Here is a 22582-nt window from a genome sequence, read left to right as displayed (position 1 = left end):
GTTGCACCCTGTTACATTCATACAACTCAATAGCAAAAACAATCCCAAATAACCCAATTCAAAAATAGGTGGGAAACCCCAACTGAATAGACAGTTCTTCAAAGAAGTTATACAAAAGGCCAACAGACACATGAAAAGATGTTCACTACTCACTAGTCATCCCTAGTGAGTCTTCTCCAGCTCCATTGGCTTTTCATTGGTGAAACAGCATTTTCTCATAGGTGAAGTAGTGTTTGGAGAAGCTGCATTTATTATCCACATGATCGCTTGTTACCAGACCCCAGTCAGAAGGGCAGCTGGGCCTGTAATTTTTCCAGGAACTGAAAAAGTGCTGTCATTGGGACAGGGGTGGAAAAGGGCTGTACCCCTCCTTAGGGACCACGGAAATGAGAGGACAGCCTCGCAGCTGGGGAACCAGAGAACCAGGGTGTGTGGCTAGAGGGCCGGAGATGGTCTTGAGCTAGTGTGTGATCCCTCTCCCCCGCTTGTGGCTGAAGGGGCCCACCATCTTCATCCCAGGGGGGCGGTCACCAGTGGCTGCGTGTGCTCTCGGCTCCTGATAAGAAGAGTTAAAATGAGAGAATCTTGGGCTCTCACACCTTAGCTTCTGGTACTTCCCTGTGTTCCAGGTTGACCATGTTGGGTGTCACACTTGCTGCTGGCTTCCTAATCCTGCAGTGGGTAAGTGGGCCTAGGTGAGCTGGATGCGGAAGAGTGTGGCCAGAGTGTTGCTGATGCAGTGAACGATCTTCCTGCACAGGGCCAGTGCACAGGAGAGGGTGTTGTTTTCCTCATGCCACTTGCACCTCATGTTGCTTGGGTAGTTTCACATAGCCACATCCAGCAGGCTGCGCACCCAGGTCATGGAAGGCTCCTTGAAGAAATTCTGCTGATAGATTCCCAGCACAAGGTCCTCAACTGCCAGGACATCCAGGCTCTGCCTGGTTTCTGAGTCCTTCTCCACGTGCTTCAGACACCAGTTAATGTGGGCTCTGTCCTCAGACTTGCAGTTGATGGACAGCCAGTTCCCTGGGTGTGGGTGAATAAGTCTATACAGGTTCTGCAGCACAGTCGGTTGGTCACACCTAGGTTCAAAGTTTGAAATAGGAATCTTGTGACTAGAATTACTTGCAGCCTGACAATGAAACTGAAATCCTTGTGGAATTTTACTGGGGTTGGTGAAGCTGTGGAAGTTGGCCATGATACCCTCTTGCAGAGAGTATCTCACACAGCCATCTCACAGGGGAGAAAATCTGAGCACAGTGTGGAAGCAGCTCCTGCTGGCTCAAAATGTTCAAAAAATAAAAAAGACACCTCCGAGGAGAGCTTGGTCACTTTTTACAGGCAAGCTTGACACATTTTGGGGTGAAACACTGGGCTTCGGTGCAAGCATGCTTAGCTTCCTCAGTGATGTGCAAACAGGTTTCTGCTGCTCCAGAGGATACCTCACTAGTCATTAGGGAAATGCAAATCAAAACCACAATGAAATATTACCTCATGTCTATTAGAATGACCATTATAAAAAAGACAATAGATGATAAATGCTGACAGGATGTGAAAAAAAGGGAGCCCTCATTGACTGTTTGGTGGGATCATAAATTGGTGCAGCCACTATGGCAAATAATATATATGGAGGATCTCACAAAATTCAAAATAGAACTACCACATAATCCAGCAATTCCATTCCCAAGAACACATCCAAAGAAAACAAAAACACTAACTGGAAAAGATTATCTGCACCTTCATGTTCATAGCAGCATTATTTACAATAGCCAAGACAAGGAAACAGCCTAAGTGTCCATTGATGGATTAATGGATAAAGAAGTTGTGGTATAAATACACAGTAAAATAACATTCAGCAATAAAAAAAAGAACAAGGGCTTGGACAGACCTTGAAGACATTCTACTAAGTGAAATAAATCAGACACAGACAAATACTTATGATCTCATTTATGTGTAGAATCTAAAATTAAAAAAAAAAAAAAACCTCATAGAAAAAGAGATCAGACATGAGGTTACCAGAGGTGGAGGGTAGGAGCATAGGGAATTGGAGGAAGGTAATCAAAATGTGTAAACTTTCCGTTTTAAGTAACTAAGATATAATGTACAACAAAATGATGATCACAGCTAATTCTTATACAATATGTAGGAAAGTTAAAATAGTAAATCATAGGAGTTCTTACCACAGAAAAAAATTTTTTCTACTTTTTCTTTTTATCATAGCTTTATGGGAAGATGAATGTTAGCTGAGCCTGTTGAAGTAATCATTTCACAATGCATATAAATCAAGCCATTGTGCCGTACACCTTAAATTTAGAGTGATGTGTATCAATTATTTCTCAATAAAACTGGGGAAAATACTTGTAATGCTAAGTGATACATATATGTTATGAAAGCTTAAAATACTTATGTACTTATGTGCACAATGAGGAAGAATGACAAGAAATTAATCTTGTCTTGAGTCAGCAGTGATATTCAATACTACTACATTAATGCTTTGAATATAAATGTCGATACGGTATCTACATCAGGAAATAGAAAATAAACGTGCTTTGTGGAAATTTACATGTGCTATTTATAGGCAGGCACAGACATTTCTAATAAAAGTTTGAGAAGCATTACTCACACGAAGGATTCCAGTTGCCTGTAAAAAGTGAATGTAGTCCTTACTAATGAACATTCCAATCATTCCTGTAAATGGGAATGTTAGTGTGATACATACACCTAAACAAGTCATCATAGTTTTAGAGAATGTGAATTTCTTAAATTAATAGCATGCTTTTTATGACAACCCAAAGAGCAGATTTTTTTTTCTTCCCATTTTAAAGATGGAAGAATTTTGAGTGGAATTTCTTGGATATATCCAGAGAAACAGAACACATAAATTAGTCCAAAATATGAAATGCTTATGGACATTACTTCAGCCCACACCTGAAACAGATGGATTCAGCTCTAGGATATACAGGTTTAAAAAGAGTGAAATTTGTATTCTCTGTCACACACAAGCATCCTGCGGGAGCAAGACTACAATGTTCACCAAAAAACATAGAGCCATTTAGATTTTTACCTGAAAGTTAAAGCCAAATGTCCTCTAATTGGGGTAGGGTTATTCCCTGGACCCTCTTTGCTATTAAAAGATCAACATACTGTAGGTGGGATGTGGATCTACGGCTACCTCAAAGTAGTTTGATGACCTTCCAGTACATTGGTTCTTGCAGTCAGACACAAAAGGACTGCAGATAGAAAGGTGGCTTTGTCACCCACTTAATATAAATGCAAAAAATTTTAAACTCATATCCCAACAAGACTGTTATAAATGAATCTGCCCTTGAATAAAACTCTCAGAATTTATTTTGGTCACTGCTCAATGTTCATAGTCTAAACTTTATGAAGTTAAATAAATTTTCTTTACATAAAATAGATATGCTTCCTTACTGCAATTTTAATTCTTCCTAGGATATGTTTAGGGTATTTGCTTCATTCTGAAACATCTTCACTGGTGCTATTTTGCTCAATTAATAATCATTTTATCTTTAAAAAGTGGAGAAAAAGGTTTTAATTAGGATTCCATTCTTCCCACAATACATAACTTTGAAACAAACAGTAAAATATATTAATAACATATATTTAGCATTTATGAGCACTGATTTACCTGAAGTGTTTATCAGGAGCTTTCATTATAACCTAATTTCTGGCCTTCAGAAGGAGTGTTGTTTCACTGGATGCAGTTGATTCTTTTCTTTTAACTTCAATTTTAATGTCTGAAACTGTCAGTAGAGCATCAGTCCATGGCAGATGGACTCTATGACTTCATTTTGAGAAACAACCACTTGTAGAATAGAATACAGATCAAAACAATGTAGAATACAGATCAAAACAGTGAATAGAATACAGATCAAAGCTTCCTTGAGTTATTGAAAACTGAGGATTCATTGGATTACTCAAGCATATATCACCCCCACACCCAAGGAATCATCTACAGCCCAATCTCTATGTACTCACAGGTAAGTGTAACTTTATGCCTTATCTCTGCTCCATTGACTTTTGTCATGTATTTCCTTCAACCTAAGATTACCCTATACTATCCTTCCTCCAAGACATTGACTTATCAGAACTTATAAATCAAGACCTATCTCAAGGACTATTATGTACTTTATAGCCATTGCTCTCTCCCTCAAATCGGGCACAATAAATTACTATTTTTTCTGTCTTCTCACAGCATGCAGCTTATACCTCTTATTATGGCAGTTACTCTGTTTTGTTATAATGATCTGTGAACTATCTTATGGGTCCTACTAGACCAGAAACTATCAGGTGGCTAGGGCTAAATATTTTGTATTCCCCTCTACACTAGCTCTGTGCCTGACACATGTACAGTTTTAATGACTAAATAAGCGAGGGAACAAATAGTTGAATAAACATGTGATCTTGAAAATCTAAATTTCAAAATCATTTCTCTCTCTTTCTTTCTTATTTTTATAAATAACTTTGTAGATGGGGAAACTGGAGACTTTCCTTGCACATGGGATCCTCTAAGACCTTTATTCAGTGATTAAAACGATAATTTGTCCTTATAGTCTTTGAATAGGAGGGCTTATTATGAGAGAGTTTATGGGACTGCCATAATATGAGTAAACAGTAACAAGGTAAACAAAAGTGACAACTGTGGGTCTGTTTATTTTCTTTATTTATGCTCTGATGTTTGTCTTTAGGTTAATTTATACATTGAACGCTCTTGAGGAAGTTGTTTTGTTGGTGTTTAATTAAGTGTGTGTTTGTGTGTGTGCACCCCCCCCCCCACACACACACACACACATCCTGGATGTGGAACTGAAGAGCAAAATACTTAATCATATAAACAATTAACAAGATTCCCGACAGTTCTAAATGCATTAACAGTCACTTAGATGCCATATTTCAGTGTGTCCTTTGAGTTTTAGCTGAGATCAGACCGATTAATTCACTCCTCTGTCCTCATTCAGTTGTTCATGAGAGAGATCAGGTGAACATGGCTAGAGTAGCTCAGTGTTCTGTATTGAGTGTAACAGTTCCACCACCTACTCTCAATGCACAAAGTTACTTTTGTGCCATGTGGGCCACTTACAATGTTAAGTCTACTCTGCCCATTTAATTCATCATTGGAGATGCCTAATTTGGTTGGCAGGCATGGAGGAAGTCTTGTTTGGGCTCACTTCCTCAGTTTTAAGGTGGCAAATTCCATCATCTGGAGGGCCCTGGAGCTACACCTTATATGGGAAAGGGGACTGAACTCATTTCTGGGAGACCTATCTAGCTCTGACATTCATTAATTTGCTGTAGTCTTTGACATATAATTTAACTTTGTTAGATCTCAGTGTTCTACTTACCTCTAAGAATTATTTTAAGAATCGAAAGCTCCAAGCAGATCACCACAGCTTTCCTGGGTTTCTCATTAAACGTCTCTACGATGTAAACCTCCTGAATGATCTCCTGGTACAACTTTCATTGAGGTACACTGTCACTGAGGACTTTCACTTGAGTGAAATGTACCATAAATGTCATTAAAACCTGTCCAGAAAAATATTAAATAAGTGATACCTTTGGTTTGGATTGCCGTGCTAAATAGAAGCAGGCAAACACATACATCTTGTGATAGCTTTGACTTCACTGATAGGCTTTTGTTAATACTCATTAAAAATATGCAAGTTGAGCTGGTAACAGAAAGTACCCTGTGTCTAAGGAAAAAAGTTTTTAAGAATGAACACTCTAAAACACATTTCAATTAGAAAACACCTCCCTGAGTCAGTATTACAAATAGGAAGTAAAAATACTAAGTGAAAAATATTTGTTACAAAATGTGAAGGCTCATGAAAAATCTGTTTTGTAGAAGTGGGAAAAACAATCTCAAGCAAACATGCTTGCAAGTCAAATGATTTTATAACATGAGTTGTGAGTCTGTGAAAGTTTTACTTTGCCAAATATTTAGCCACATTAAAAGAAAACATTATACATATAGTATGATATCATGACCTTTAAGTGAGGTATATTTTTCTTGTCATGCTCATAATGGTTCTGAGAAGAAAAGGGGTGGAGCTGAAGTTTCAAGAGAAAAAAAGTCTACATTGACAAAAGCACAAAATAGTGGAGGAAAGTAACATTTCTTGTGATGATCTTGAAAACATCAGTTAACAGTAAGTGCTTTGAGCTGACAATTCTACAAACAAAAGAGAGAAATTAAGAGTTAGACAAGATGATTGGTGGACTGGGATGGTAGTAAAAGAAAACTATACCTGAGCAACAATTAAAATTTTTTTTAAAAAGAGTTACACAAGATGAGTAGGCCTTGGAAACTGGAGGTCACAGTGGGATTGTGTGGGGTGTGTGGGGTTTGCATCCAAGAGAAACAAGTCATTTGGATGTCAACTATCTGTGAGGGTGACATAGGCTTTTTATCAAAGGCCAGGGGACATGTTCCTCTTTCTTCTTGGGTATGCTGAATATTTTGAAGATGTGGATAGGTTCCCTTCTTCTGATAGATGCACTAAGAGATGTCTGACCTTTTCTCTGGATAGGTTACCTCATGGCACATCCCATATTCCTTTTAAAAATATTTTATTTATTTTTAGACAGGGGAAGGGAGGGAGAGAGTTAGAGAAACATCACTGTGTAGTTGCCTCTCATGTGGCTCCCACTGGGGATCTGGCCAGCAACCTAGGCATGTGCCCTGATTGGGAATCGAACTGGCGAGCCTTTGGTTCACAGCCCGCACTCAATCCACTGAGCTACACTAGCCAGGGCAACACACCATATTCTTAAGGGTACTGTCTCAATTGTTTCCATGAAGATAGTTTGGCAAGCTTTTCCTTGGAAAGGGTATGAAAAAGTCTGTAGTATTTGAGTTATTTTATGAAGGGTCCAGAAAAATCAATAAACTGACTGCCACACTTAGGTTAAAACTTCTCAGTAAGTCAGGAGTCATATTTGATGCTCCCAAATCCATATGCACAGCTAGCATAATCTCTGGATCAAAAAATAACATATCTTATACTGCTCCTGACTTTAAATTATGAGGATACCACATAATAGCAGAGAGAAACAACTTTATGGGATAGATAAATATGGACCTGATCTAGATAAAAGCAGAAAATATAGGAATGTGGCTAAGAAATCCCAAAAGTAGTAATGAGTAAGTAGCCTGGCCCACATGCCCTTCCACCATTTACTAGGCAGAAGAGAATGTTCCTCAAAGATGTTCACACCCTAATTATTGGAATCTCTGAAAGTTCCTTTATGTGGAAAGAGGAACTTTGTATTGCCATAAAAAGTACCTCGGATGAGGGTTTAATCTCCAAAATATGTAAAGAATTCACATGTCTTCACACTAAGGGACAAACAATCCAATTAAAAAATGGGCAAAAGACCTGAAAAGACCCTTCTCCAAGGAGGATATACAGAGGGCAAGAGACATGTGAAAAGATGTTCAGCATCACTAGCCTTTAGAGATATGCAAATTAAAACCACAATGAGATACCACTTCACAACCAGTGGTAATGGCTGTCATAAAGAAATCAACAAACAAATGCTGGAGAGGATGTGGAGAAAAGGGAACACTAGTGCACTGTTGGTGGGAATGCAAAGTGGTGCAACCACTGTGGAAAACAGTATGAAATTTCCTCAGAAAACTAAAAATGTAACTGCCTTTTGACCCAGCAATTCTACTGCTAGAATTACATCCTAAGAACCCTGAAACACCAATTCAAAAGAACCTATGCACCCCAATGTTCACTGTGGCACTATTTACAATAGCCAAGTGCTGGAAATAGCATAGTGCCTGTCAGTAAATGAGTGGATTCAAAAACTCTGGTAGATTTACACAATGGAATACTACACAGCAGAAAGAAAGAAGGATATCCTATCCTCTGTGACAGCATGGATAGAACTGGAGAGCATTATGCTAAGTGAAAGAAGCCAGGTGGTGAAAAACAAATACCTATAGGTTACCTATAGGTGTAACCTAATCAACAAAATAAACAAGTGAGCAAAATAGAACCAGAGACATGAAAATAGAGAACAAATTGATAGTAACCAGAGGGGCAGGGGGAGGGGTGTTATGGGTTAAAAAAGGAGAAGAGTCAAGTTAACAAACATGTATAAAGACCCATTGACAACGATAATGTGTGTGGGGAGGATTGAAAGCCAGAGGTGGTGGATGGGTAGAGCACAGGAGAGTAATGGAGGAAAAATGAGGACACCTGTAATTGAACAACAATAAAAAAGAAAGAAAGGGGAACTTTGCAGATGGGAGAAAGAACTTAGGATATCCCCATCTGGAATATCCAGGTAAATCCAATATTATCCCATGGATCATTAATAGCAGAGAATCTTTCTTGGCTGTGGACAGAGAGAGAGATGTGACAGTGAAAGAAAAGTCAGAGAGATGCAATGTTGCTGACTTTAAAGAAAGGAGGTCATAGACCAAGGAATGTAGATGACCTCTTGGAGGTCAAAAAGGCAGAGAAAGGGGTTTTCCTCAGGCCCTGCAGAAGGGGCTTCAGCCCTATACACCTTGATTTTAACCCATTAACCTACTGAACTGAGAGATAATAAATCTATGTTGTTTCAAGCCACTTAGTTCTGGTACTTTATTTATACATATAAACAAATATGTATACATATTTATGTATACCCATATTATTTGCCAAAAAGATACTAATCTAGAATAAGCCTGGAAAATATGATTGTACAATTTTCAAGTAGCTAAAATTAACTGACTGTTTTTTTAAATGTTGCCCAGTTCAATTCATTTAAAGGAGGGATTTTTTTATAGTATCTGTATACACATTTAAAGGTAGAACAAAGTGTCCTTGGTTTTCTCTAGGGTGCACATGTCCTTTTAGTCTGCATGCTTACTGTAATACAAGGACACAGATTGTAGCTCATGAGCTCTAAACAACAAAACAAGGGTTATTTATAGGCTAGAGACCCACATAAAATATGCACTTGGACGTTGGACATTGGTACCACAGTGAGAATTTTCAGAGTTGACATTATTGTGCACTTTGTAGCCAGTAGAATAAGAGCACAGAAGCCAACACAATAAAGGTTTATGAAGCTGATGCCACAATATGTGAGACAAAAGATCATAGGCTTCAGAGCAGGAAATGATGATAAAGATAATTCAGTAGCACCTCCTTGTAAATCGATGAGAAAAATAACACAAACTCCACAGCTAGCAAACAGCAGGACTACAGGTAGATGTCAAGTCTGTGCCCTGGGACAAGGGCTCTTTCTGCTTCCCACCTCTCTAGATGAGTGAGACATACTTTCTGCCTTAATAAGGGTACAATCTAGTGCAGAAGTTAACAATTCACTACCACACGTTCTGAGAGTGAACGTCACTGGGATCTACAGAGTCTGGAGAAGGAGCTTTGAGGATTTCAATGGCCTGGAAAGCACCCAAAAGGAGAGAAGACAAATATATGTAGGACAGTTAGGATTAGGCAACTTGAGAAGTAGCTGAGAGATATTTCAGTGCTGGTGAATAGGGCACAAAAGTCCAGAGGCAGGAAAATAAATGGCTTTTTCAGACAGTGAAAAAGTGATAAGGGAAGAGGGAAGAAGAGAAAGAAGGAAGAATAGGAGGGAAGGAAGGGAGGAAGAGTTGAAGGTGGCAAGGATGGAGGATGGCAGAGAAGAAGGAAAGAGAGTGGTTATGAGACAGGCATGAGAGAGAATAGAAAGAGTGGCTGTGTCTTTAAAGTTATTTTGTAGCTGGATATAAGTGACAAAATGGTGTTAGAGTGCTATAAGGCTAGAGTGTACCTTACCTTCTATTTAATAAATCTTTACAGTTGCACAAAACATTTATATGCATAATTTAATTTGCAGGAGAGGGGAACTGAAGTGGCAGTAAGCATCATCAAGAAGGGGCAAAGGTAAGAGAAACCATCAATGTTGTATGACTCAGTAAAGCTCCAGAATCTGCCCCTGACTAGACGCCCTCAATCTTCCTATCTCTCTCTGCCACAGGGGACTGTCTTTCAACTTCAAACTGCCCCTCAAGAAATTCTCAGGTAGACACATGCTCCAGAGCCACAGCTCTCCTGTGGCCTGCTGCGAATAAACAGCACACAGAAAAGTGGTGCCATTGGAAATATGGATTATAAGTGGAGGCTAAGCACATGAAAAGATATTTAACATTGCTAATTATTAGGAAAATGAAAATCAAAACCAAAATAAAATTCTACTTCATATCCATCACAGCAACTATTACCAAAGGCAAAACAAATGTTGACTAGGATGTGGAGAAATTTGAACTCTTGTGCATTGATGGCGGGAATGTAAAATGGTGAAGACACTATGGAAAACAATATAGCAGCTTCTCAAAAAGTTAAATGTAGAATTACCACATGATCCAGCAATTCCACTTCTGGGTAACTATTCAAAAGAAGTGAAAACATGGACTTGAACAGCTAATAGTACAATAATTTTCACAAAAGCTAAGAGATGGAAACAATCCAGATGTCTATCAGTGAATAAGTGAATTAACAAAATATAGTATGTAAATACAATGGAATATTATTCAGCCATAAAAAGTAATGAAATTCTGACTCATGCTGCAACATGGACGAACCTTGAGGACATAGTGTTCAGTGAAATAAACCAGCCATAAAAGGATAAATATTGTATGATTCCACTTATACAAGTTTCCTAGAATAGCTGAGCACATAGAGATAGAAAATAGAATGATGGTTGTCAGGGGCTGGAGGCAGAGAGAATGGGGAGTAAATTAATACAGATTTTTTGGTTTTGAAAGATGAAAAGAATTCTGTGTTTGAATGATGATGATGGTGAACAAAAATGTACTTAAGGCCACCAAAATGTAACTTAAAATGGTTAAAACAGTTAATTTTATGTTATATGTATTGCACCACAATAAAAAAGAGACAAAAATGTGTGCATGTCACAAGCACTCATTAAGGAGACAATTAGCAACAAATAGGTAGGTAACCACATGCTGCTGACTGATAACTCAGCTGAAAATCAAATTTGGAGTCCAGCACTGATTTCATCTCTAAGTTCATGAAGTAATTTAGGAACAATACTCCTTGAATCTCTCTAAAGTTCTATTTTCTTACCTGTAAAAACATGTGTTTGGACTAAATAATTCTTAAGGCCCTTTCTAATTCTGATGCTTTGTGTTTCTGAGATGGTTTGTTGTCATGCTTACAAATTTGGCATATTTCTAATTCAGATTGGTGTGATTATTTTCTTGTGCCAAAGTTGCAAATTACACCAGAATTGATTTGAGATGACCTACAATCTAGTAATGAGAGAAATGCCCTTCTAGAACGCCAGAGCACTTCTCTCTGACTATGGGTAGCCTGGCTTTGCAGCAAATGCTGTTCTTTTCATTTTCACAAAGAGCACTTAGGCTCAGTATTGGCAATTCAGCAAGGGGCCAGGCTATACTGGAATCATGTCCCCTGTGCATGGACACCTACCCTTCTAAGAACGACAATGATACTCTCATTGTTGTTTGGATGGAGGCTTGACATTTTGGGACATACCTCAGCTTTGTAAAGGGACACATTAATTCAGAAAATGGAGCAGAGTTGGCCTTATTAAAGTCCAGCTGCTGACAGGACTCTTGGAAGCATATACATGACTTATAATATATCCACCAATGCTTAAAAGGTTTTCAGAGAGTCCATAACAACTGGAACTGTTTTCACTAGTATTTCTGATCAACTTGCTTCCTATTAACCTTTTTGCTAGCTGACTACAAATCAGTTTATCTCAATACATGAAAATTTTAGCATTCAAAACTAATACCTCTTATGAGATGCTTGGAGGTGGGAATACAAAGAAAAATATGATATGAAGGGGTCCTGTCTGAACCTGAAAAAAATTCAAGAAGCTATCTTTTGGCCTAATGAGATAGGGTATTTTACACATGGGTCAACAAAATTTCCATAGTCAAACTGAATATTATACTTATTTACAACAAACATGGCGAGGGCAAGTTATACTTTAGAAAAAATATTTCCAAACTGGTTCTTTCTTTAAAAAATTCTTGTTCAAGTACAGTTTTCTGTCTTATATTCCCAACCCTGCCACCCCAGTACTCCCCACCTCCCTCCCATTTATGCCTCCAACCTTAGTTATTGTCCATGTGTCCTTTATACTTGTTCATGTGAGTCCTTCCCCTTTTACCCTGTGATTCCCTCCGCTCTCCCCTCTGGTCCCTGACAGCCTGTTCTGTATTTCAGTGTCATTAGTCATATTTTGCTTGCTTGTTTGTTTTGTTGTTTAGATTCCTGTTAATGGTGATATAGCATGATATTTGTCTTTCACCGCCTGGCTTATTTTGCTCAGCATAATGCTTTCCAGTCCCATCCATGATGTTGCAAAGGATAGGAACTCCTTCTTCCTTCCTGCTGCACAGAATTCCATTGTGTAAATGTACCATGGTTTTTTGATCCAGTCATTTACCGATGGGCATCAAGCTTGCTTCCAAATCTTGCCTATCATGAATGGTGCTGCTGTGAACACTGGGGTGCATAGGTTCTTTTGGATTGTGCTTCAGGGTTCTTAGGATATGCTCCTAACGGTGGAATTACTGGGTCAAAAGGCATGTTCATTTTTAGTTATCTTAGAAAGTTCCATACTGTTTTCCATAGTAGTTGCATCAGTCTGCAATCCCACCAACAGTGAATTGGGACCCCTTTTCCCCACAACCTCTCCAGTATTTGTTCTCTGTTTCTTTGTTTATGATAGCCATTCTCACTGGTATAAAGTGGTATCTCATTGTGGTTTTAATTTGCATCTCTCTGATAGCTAGCAATATTGAGCATTTTTTCATGTGTCTCTGGATCCTCTGTATGTCCTCCTTGGAGAAGTGTCTCTTCAAGTCCTTTCCCCATTTTTAAATTGGTTAGTTGTCTTCTTAGAGTGAAGTTGTGTGAGTTCTTTGTATATTTTGGAGATTAAACCTTTGTCTGAGGTATCATTGGCAAATATGTTTTCCCAAACTGTTGCTTCTCTTTTTATCTTGATACATTTTCCCCTAGGCATGCAGAAACTTTTAATTTTAATGAGATCCCATTTGTTTATTCTTTCCTTTATATTCCTTGCTCTAGGGGACATATCAGTAAAAATGTTCCTGCTTGAAATATCTGATATTTTCCTGCCAATGTTCTCCTCTAGGACTTTAATGGTGTCATGACTTATATTTAAGTATTTTATCCACCTTGAATTTATTTTGGTGTATGGTGTAAGTTGGTGCTCAAGTTTCTTTTTTTTTTTTTTGCATGTAGCTGTCCAGTTCTCCCAACACCATTTGTTGAAAAGGCTGTCTTTACTCCATTTTATGTTACTGCCCCCTTTGTCAAATATTAATTGACTATAGAGATTTGGGTTTATTTCTGGGCTCTCTGTTCTATGCCATTGGTCTATGTGCCTGTTTTTATGCCAGTACCAGGCTGTTTTGATTATAGTGGCCTTGTAATACAGTTTGATCTCAGGTATTATGATCCCTCCTACTTTGTTCTTCTTTCTCAACATTGCAGCTGCTATTCAGGGTCATTTATGATTCCATATAAATTTTTGAAGTGTTTGTTCTGTGTCTGTGAAATATGCCATTGGTACTTTAAAAGGTATTGCATTGAATCTGTAAATTGCTTAGGGTAGTATGGACATTTTGATGATATTAATTCTTCCAATCCATGAACACAGTATATGTTTCCATTTGTTTGTGTCTTCCTTGATTCCTTTCTTCTGTGTTGTGTGGTTTTCTGCACATAGGTTTTTCACCTCCTTGGTTAGGTTTATTCCCAGATATTTAATTTTTGTTTTTGCTATATAGAATGGGATTTTTTTCTTGATTTCTGCTTCTGCTGCTTCATTGTCAGTATACAAAAATACCTTTGATTTCTGGATATTGACTTTATATCCCGCTATTTTGCCAAATTCATTTATTAGTTCCAGGAGTTATTTGGTAGAGTGTATAGGATTTTCCATGTACACTACCATGTCATCTGCAAAGAATGCCAGTTTTTTTCCTCCTTTCAGATTTGAATGCATTTTATTTCCTTTGCTTGTCTGATTGCTGTGGCTAGAACTTCTAAGACTATATTGAATAGAAGTGGTAAAAGTGGACAACCTTGTATGGTTCCTGATCTTAGTGGAAAAGATTTTAGTTTGTGCCCATTGAATATGATGCTGGCTGTAGGTCTTTCATATATGGCCTTTATCATATTGAGGGATGTTCCCTCTATTCCCATTTTTCTGAGTGCCTTTATCATAAATGGTGATGTACATTATCAAAAGCTTTTTCCAAGTCTATTGATATGATCATGTGGTTTTTGTCTTTGCTTTTATTTATGTGGTGTATTATATTTATTGATTTGCGTATATTGAACCATCCTTGCATCCCTGCAATGAATCCCACTTGGTCATGCTGTTTGCTCTTTTTGATGTATTGTTGGATGCGATTTGCTAATATTTTATTGAGGACTTTAACGTCTATGTTCATCAGCGATATTGGCCTGAAGTTTTCTTTCTTTCTTGTGTCTCTATCTGGCTTTGGAATTAGGATGATGCTGGCTTCATAAACAGAGTTGGGGAATTTTCCCCCATTTTGGATTTTTTGGAATAGTCTAGGAAGAATAGGGGTTAGCTCTTCCTTAAAACCTTTGTAGAATTCTCCTGTGGAACCATCTGGTCCAGGGCTTTTGTGTGATGGGAGGTTTTGATTACTTCTTCAATTTCATTTGCTGTTATTGGCCTGTTCAGGTTTTCTGCTTCTTTTTCATTGAGTTTTGGAAGATTCTATTTTTCTACAAATTTGTCCATTCCACGTAAGTTTTCAAATTTCTTGGCATACAGTTCTGCATAGTAATTTCTTACAATCCCTTCTATTTCTGTGGTATCAGTTGTAATCTCTCCTCTTTCATTTCTTATTGTGTTTATTTGTGTCCTCTCTCTTCTTTTCTTGATGGGCCTACTTAAAGGTTTGTCTATTTTATTTATCTTTTTGAAAAACATCTCCTGCATTTGTGGATGCTTAGAATTGTGCTTTTAGTCTCTATGTCATTTAATTCTGCTCTGATCTTGGTTATTTCCTTCCTTCTACTTTCTCTGGGCTGTCTTTGTTGTTGTTCCTCAACTTCTTGCAGGTGTCGGGTTAGGTTGTTTGTTTGATATGTTTCTGTCTTCTTTAGGTAAGCCTGTATTGCTATGAAGTTCCGCCTCAGGACTGCCTTCACTGTGTCCCATAGGTTTTGGGTTGTTGTGACTTCATTTTCATTTGTTTCCAGAAGCTTTCTGATTTCTTCCCTAATTTCAGTCTTGTCCGGTTCATTGTTTGATAGCATACCATTCAGTCTCCATGATTTTGGGTGTTTTGGGTTTTTTCCTGTGGGATTAGATTCCAATTTCAGTCCTTTGTGATCAGAGAAAATGCTTCATATGATTTCAATTTTCCTGAATTTGTTGAGACTCTTTCTGTGTCCTATCATGTTGTCTCTCTTTGAAAATGTTCCAGGTGCATTTGAAAAGAATGTGTATTTAGCTTCTTTGGGATGGAGGGCTGTATATATATCAATTAGGTTCTTTTCATCTAGGGTGTCGCTTAATGCTGCAGTATCTTTTTTGATGTTTTGTTTGGAAGATCTGTCCATTTTTGACAGTGGGGCATTGAAATCTCCTACTATAATTGTGTTGCTGTCAATATCTTTCTTAAGGTCTTCTAGGATTTTCTTTATATTTTCGGGTACTCCTATGTTGGGTGCTTATATATTTACCATGTTAATGTGTTCTCGGTGGGTTCTTCCCTTGAGTATTTTGAAGTGACCTTTTGGGTCTCTCTTTACGGCCCTTTTTTTGAAGTCTGTTTTGTCTGATATGAGAATTGCTATCCCAGCTTTTTTTCTTGTCCATTTGCTTGGAAAATTTGTTTCCATCCTTTCACTTTTAGTCTGCGATAGTCTTTTGACCTGAGGTGGGTTTCTTGTAGGCAGCATATATGTGGGTCCTGCTTTCTTATCCATTCAGCTATTTTACGTCTTTTAATTAGTTCATTTAATCCATTTACCTTTAAGGTTATTATTGAAAGGTACTTATTCATTGTGCTTTATGTACCCATGTTTCTCTCCATCTCTCTCTTTTCCTTCTTTTCCTTATAGCAGCCCTTTTAGTGATTCTTGTAGAGCTGGTTTGGTGCAGGCATATTCTTTTAGACTTCTTTTGTCTTGGAAGCTCTTTATTTGGCCTTCTATCTTGATTGAGAGCCTTGTTAGATAAAGTAGCCTTGGTTGTAGGCCTCTGTTTCTCATTACTTGGAATATTTCTTGCCATTCTCTTCTTGCTTGGAATGTTTCATTGAGAAGTCATTAGCCAACCTTATTGGGCTTCCCTTGTATGTTACTTCCTTTTTCTCCCTTGCTGCCTTTAGGATTCTCTCTTTGTTTTGGAGGTTTGCCATTTTAATGATGTGTCTTGCAGTAGGCCTGTTTGTGTTCCACCTGATTGGTACTCTCTGTGATTCCTGGATTCGTGTGATTTCATCTCTCCTCAACTTAGGAAAATTTTCCATTATTACTCTTTCAAGTAGGTTTTGTATCCCTTGTTTTTCTTCTTTCTCCTTCCGGTATTTCTATTATTCGGTATTATTATGTTTCATATTGTCTTGCATTTCCCTTAATCCATCCTTATTCCTTCTTATTCTCTTTTTATTTACTTGCTCCATCTGGGAGATTGTTTCTACTCTGTCCTCTAGCTCACTGATGTGGTCTTCCGCCTCATCAGTAGTACTTTTTCTACCTTCTACTGTGTTCTTCAGTTCAGAAATTGTATTCTTCATTTCCTCTTGGCCTTTGCCGATGATTTCTATTTTCTTTTTCATGTTGATATATTTTGGGGAGAGTTCACTGTAGCTCCCCTGTAGTTTCAGGTAGCTCTTTGTAATCTCTTTGAATTTTCTAATAACCAGAGCTTTAAATTCAATATCTGATAGTTGACTTGCCTTTATTTCATCTAACATTTTTTATGAGACTTCCTCCTTTTCTTTCATTTGGGGATTGTTTCTTTGCCTTCCCATTGTTTGTGATTCTCTTCTTGTTGGCCTCAGCTTCTTAAATTGATGTGTTCTCATTCCCTGGGTTTATAGTGTGAACTTCTGTGGTAGGATGCCTGTGAAATTAAGTGGTGTAGTTTCCTGCAGGTATCTTGGTGTTCTCTGCTTCCACCTACTCCTCTTGTTGTTTTCCAGCTGGTCAAACCTTTTCTTCTGGTGTCACTAGCTGCAGCAGCCTGACGGGCTATTAGTTTGGCCTTCCTTCCTTCTCGGTGAACTCGACTGGTCTCACCAGTGCCCTCCCAAGATTCAGACTGGTGCTGCTCTCCAGTGCCTCACTGAGAGCAGATTTTTCCCCAGGATTCACAGTCCTGGCCTGGCATGAGGGCACGTGCTCCCAGTCAGGCTTTCCTGGTCTGGCAGGCTTGGCTTGGACCTTTCCCACTGCTATGGCAGAATGCACAGGGCAACTCTCAATTCTCCCAAGCCAGCAACCACGGCCTGACTCTCAGCGTTTTTCAGTCTGCTTCCAGCTGGGTAGGGAGGGAGCTGATGATTGGATTACTTTCAGGGGCCTTGTTGGCAGCCTGAGGCTCCCAAAGTCCGTGGCAGACCCAGCTCTGGACCAGTGCTGCAGAGAATGCATGGGTGACTGTCAGTTCTCCCAAGATGGCAACCACAGCCTGACTCCACGGGTTATCAGATCTCTCTGGTTTGCTTTCTAATGCCCACTCCTCTCTCTGCCACTACAGGCAAACCGATCTCTCCTCATGTTTTTCAATCTGCGCTTTGCCGGATATGGAGGGTGCTGATGACTTGCTCTCTCCCAGGGTCGTTGTTCCCCGCCCTCGGCTCTCAGAGACCAAGGCAGACCGGCCAGGGCCCTGGCACCACCTGGCAGAGAATCTTCAGCCTCTGTGCTGTTCCCTCATACCTTGTTGAACTTCGGTGGTCTCCTCTCCTCAACTTCTGGTCATTCAGTGTCCATTACACTTTCTGGAGTCCTATAATCCTATATGCTGGGTCCCTGTTGGCTATCCCCTGCGCTCCTCCATAGATCAGCCCGTTTTTTCTCAGGTGTGTGGGGGGAAGTGAAATCAGTTGTCCTACTCCACCACCATCTTAAAACCTCTCCCAAACTGGTTCTTAAAAAAGCAAAGAAAGTTCAAATCTGGCCTCTTAATAGGTAATTTTACTAACTATTAGGTCTTCTTACAAAAAATTGTTATTGTTCAAGTACAGTAGTCTACAGTAATTTACACACCACCACTCACTACCCCAGAGCCATCCTCATCTACCATCCCTAATTCCACCCCTCCCTTGGTTTTGTCCCTTTGTCCTTTATAGTTGTCCTTGAAAACCCTTCCCCACTTTCCACCATTATGCCCTCCCACTGCCTCTCTAGTGACTGTCAGATTGTACTTAATTTCAATGTCTTGTTATATTTTGCTTATTTGTTTCCTTTTTTATTAGGTTTCATTTACAGATGCCATCATATGCTATTTGTCTTTTACCATCTGGCGTATTTCACTTAGCAAAATGCTCTCCAGTTCCATTCATGCTGTTACAAAGGGTAGGAGCTCCTTCTTTCTTTCTGCTTTGTAGTGTTCCATTGTGTAAATATACCATAGATTTTTTATCCATTCATTTACTGATGGGCACTGAGGTTGCTTCCAGCACTTGGCTATTGTACCTCGTGCTGCATAGGGTGCATTAGAGAGCATAGGTTCTTGTGGATTGGTGTTTCAGGATTCTTAGGATATAATTCCAGAGGTGTAATTGCTGAGTCAAAAGGCAGTTCCATTTTTAGTTTTTGAGGAAACTCCATGCTGTTTTTCATAGTGGCTACACCTGTCTGCACTCCCACCAACAGTTCCCTTTTCTCCACAACCTCGCCAACACTTGTTGCTTGTTGATTTGGTTTTGATGGCCATTCTGACCAGTGTAAACTAGTATCTCATTGTGATGGCCATTCTGACCAGTGTAAACTAGTATCTCATTGTGATTTTAACTTTCATCTCACTGATGGCTAGTGATGCTGAGCATCTTTTTATGTCTCTGGGCCCTCTTTAGGTCCTCATTAGAGAAGTCTCTGTTCTCATCTTTTGCCCTTTTTTTAATTGGGTGTTTTGTCTTCCTGGAGGGGAGTTGTGTGAGTTTTTTAATATATTTTGGAGATCAGACACCTGTCTGAGGTATCATTGTCAAATATGTTTTCCCAAGTAGTTGGTTCTCTTTTCATTTTAATGCTATTTTCTTTAGCTGTGCAGAAGCCTTTTATTTTGATGACATCCCACTTGTTTATTCTGTCCTTTATGTCCCTTGCTCTAGGGGACATATTGATGAAAATATTGCTGCATGGAATATCTAAAATTTTCCTGCCTATGTTCTCCTGTAGGAAATTTATGGTGTCATGACTTGTATTTTACAAGTCCTTTATCTATGTTGAATTTATTTTTTATGAACTTTCCTCTCAGGAATGCCTTCACTGTGTTTCATAAGTTTTAGACTATTGTGAGTTCATTTTCACTTGTTTCTAGAAAAGTTTTGATTTCTTATTTGATCTCATTATTAACCCATTCTTTATTTACTAACATGCTATTCAATCTCCACAAATTTTAGTGTTTATGAGTCTTTTCCTTCAGGTTGTTTTTAGTTTCAGTTCCTTGTGGTCAGAAAAAAATGCTTTATATGATTTTAATTTTCTTGAATTTGTTGGGGCTTGTTTTGTATTCTATCATGTGGTCTATATTTGAAAATGCTCCATGTGCATTTGAAAAGAATGTGTATTTTGCTTCTTTGGGATGAAAGGCTCTCTCTATGTATATTAGTTAAGTCAATTTCATCTAGGGCATCATTCAATGCCAAAATATCTTTGTTGATATTTTGTTTGAAAGATCTGCTCATTTTTGACAGTGGGGTGTTACAATCCCCTACTATAATTGTGCTGCTGTAAATATCTTTCTTGAAGTCCTCCAAGATTTCCCTTATGTATTTGGGTGCTGTATATTTACAATGTTTATGTCTTCTTCTTCTTTTCTTTTTTTTAGCTTTCCCACCTCTTTTAGTTTCTTTTTTAAAAGATTTTATTTATTCATCTTTTAGAGGGGAAAGGAAGGAGAGAGGGAGAGAAATATCAATGTGTGGTTGCCTCTCATATGTTCCCTGCTGGGAACTGGCCTGCAACCCAGGTGTGTGCCCTGACTGGGAATCAAACTATGATAATCTGGTTCACAGGCTCACACTCAATCCACTGAGACACACCAGCCAGGGCTATTATGTCTTCTTGATGGATTCTTCCCTTGAGTACTATGAAGTGACCTTCTGGGTCTCTTTTTATAGCCCTTATTGTGATGTCTATTTTGTCTGATATGAGTATTGCTACTCCAGCTTTCTTTTTCCTGTCCATTTGCTGGGAATATTTTTTCCAGCCCTTCACTTTCAGTCTGTGTAGGTCTTTGTTCTGAGGTGGTCTCTTGTAGGCAGTATATGTGTGGGTCATGCTTTTTTATACATTCAGCTATTCTAAGTCTTTTGATTAGAGCATTTAATCCATTTATGTTTAAGATTATTAGTGATAGGTATTTATTCATTGCCATCTTATTTTCTTAATACCTGTGTTCCTCTCTCTCTCTCTCACTCTTTTTCCTCCTTTTCTTAAAGCAGTTCCTTTAGCATCTCTTGCAGTGCTGATTTGGAAGAGGTGTATTCTTTGAGGCTTCTTTTTTTCTGGGAAACCCCTTATTTCACCTCTCATTTTAATTGAGAGCCTTACTGAATTGAGTGGTTTTGGTTGTAGGTCTTTTTTTGTTGTTGCTGTTAATTGGAATATTCTCACCACCTTGGAGCATTTCCATGAGAAGTGAACTGGTAGCCATATCAGCGCTCCCTTGTATGTTACTTCCTGTTTCTCCCTTGCTGCCTTAAAGATTCTCTCTTTATCTTGGAAGTTTGCCATTTTAATTATGATGAAGTGGTAATTTGTGTTCCTTTTGATTAGGATACTCTTTATTTCCTGGATTTGAGTGACCTTTTCTCTCATCAAATTAGGGAAGTTTTCCATCATTACTTTTTCAAACAGGTTTTCTATCCCTTGCTCTTCTTCTCCTCTGGTATCCCTATTACACAGATATTATTACATTTCATGTTGTCCTGTAGTTCCCTTAACCCCTCTTCTTTCTTTCTGAGTCTTTTTTTCTTTTCTTGCTCTTTCTGGGAGTTGTTTTCTACCTTGTCCTCCAGATCACTGATTTGAGCCTCTACTTCATCTAGCCTGCTTTTGATTACTTCTACTGTTTACTTGAATTCATAAGTTGTATTCTTCATTTATCTTGGCCGTTGCTAATAGTTTCTATTTCCTTTTTCATGTTGATATAGTTTGGAGTGAGTTCATTGTAGTTTCCCTGTAGTTTTTGGTAATTCTCTGTGAGCACTTTGAGCTTACTTATAACCACTGTTCTGAATGCCATATATGAGAATTGACTTGTCTCTGTTTCATTTAGAATTCTTTTTAAGGCTTCCTCCTTTCCTTTCATTTGGGGTTTATTTCTTTATCTTCCCATTGTTTGTGAGACACTTATTGTTAGCCTCTGCTTCTTAAATTGTTCTGTTCTGACTGTTTGGGTTTGTGGTGTGAAATTCTATGGTAGGACACCTGTGAAATTCAGTGGTGCAGTCTCCTTGATCTCCTGAACTTGCTGTTCTTGAGCTGTGGTTTACGATGGCTTTCTGGATGTCTTTAGGTTTTTATTGTTGTTGGGTCATTCTTTGGTGGGTCCTTTCCTCCATTTGGTTAAGTGAGAGTCACTCCACCCACTACATCTTGTATGCTATTGTGCAGGTGCAGACAGGTTGTGTTGAAGCTAGTTCTTCTGTCTGTCTGAAGTTTTGAGGCTTCTCTTTCACTGTTGCTCAGCTGTTTGTTCTGGGTATTTTCTCTACCATTTAGCTGTAATTCCATATTGGTCTTGGGTGAAAGTTAGTGTGGCTTCCACTCACTCCTTCCCCTTCTCCCTTTGTTATATGTTGGTGGTTTCTTTTTGGTGGGTTCTCTCTTCTATCAGATATACTGGTGTTTACACCTTCTCCCTACTCAGACTCCCTCTGAGCTCCAGCACTGGGGTAGCAGCTTGAAAGGCACCAGTGACACACCAGGAGAAACTGAAGTGTCTGGCATGAAGGCAAGCAGAGGATATTGTCCCTTTTCTAAACATTCACTCACAGAGCCAGCAAGTTGGTGCCATATTTGAGTCTCCCTCAACCTGTCTCCCCATTCGTTCTTAAATACAAAAAAAAAATCACATGCACTCTGTTTACTACAAAGTGGATCTTGGTTAGATGCCCATCTCAGATTGAGTTACTATTTTACAAAATGAACAGCGTAGAAATATGAAATTAAGTAAGATTTAAGAGGATAAATGAGCCTAGAGGAATGTGGTGCTTCCTCTAGAATCATCTATTTTAAGGTCTAATTACACTAATTATAAGTATAACTTGCGTCCCAAGGAAAACAGCAACTTGTCTTCA

General features: G+C 38.7%; 1 pseudogene; it reads right to left on the bottom strand.

Annotated features, from left to right (window-relative positions):
- Window positions 1-334: 334 nt before the first annotated feature.
- The window catches only part of LOC119004107 (protein maelstrom homolog), a 125525-nt pseudogene continuing 103277 nt past the window's right edge, over window positions 335-22582 (bottom strand).

This window comes from Sturnira hondurensis, unplaced genomic scaffold (genome assembly GCF_014824575.4).
Source record: "Sturnira hondurensis isolate 20B ecotype Veracruz unplaced genomic scaffold, ASM1482457v3 Scaffold0001304, whole genome shotgun sequence".
NCBI lineage: Eukaryota > Metazoa > Chordata > Mammalia > Chiroptera > Phyllostomidae > Sturnira > Sturnira hondurensis.
This window is presented reverse-complemented; position numbering and strand designations above follow the sequence as displayed.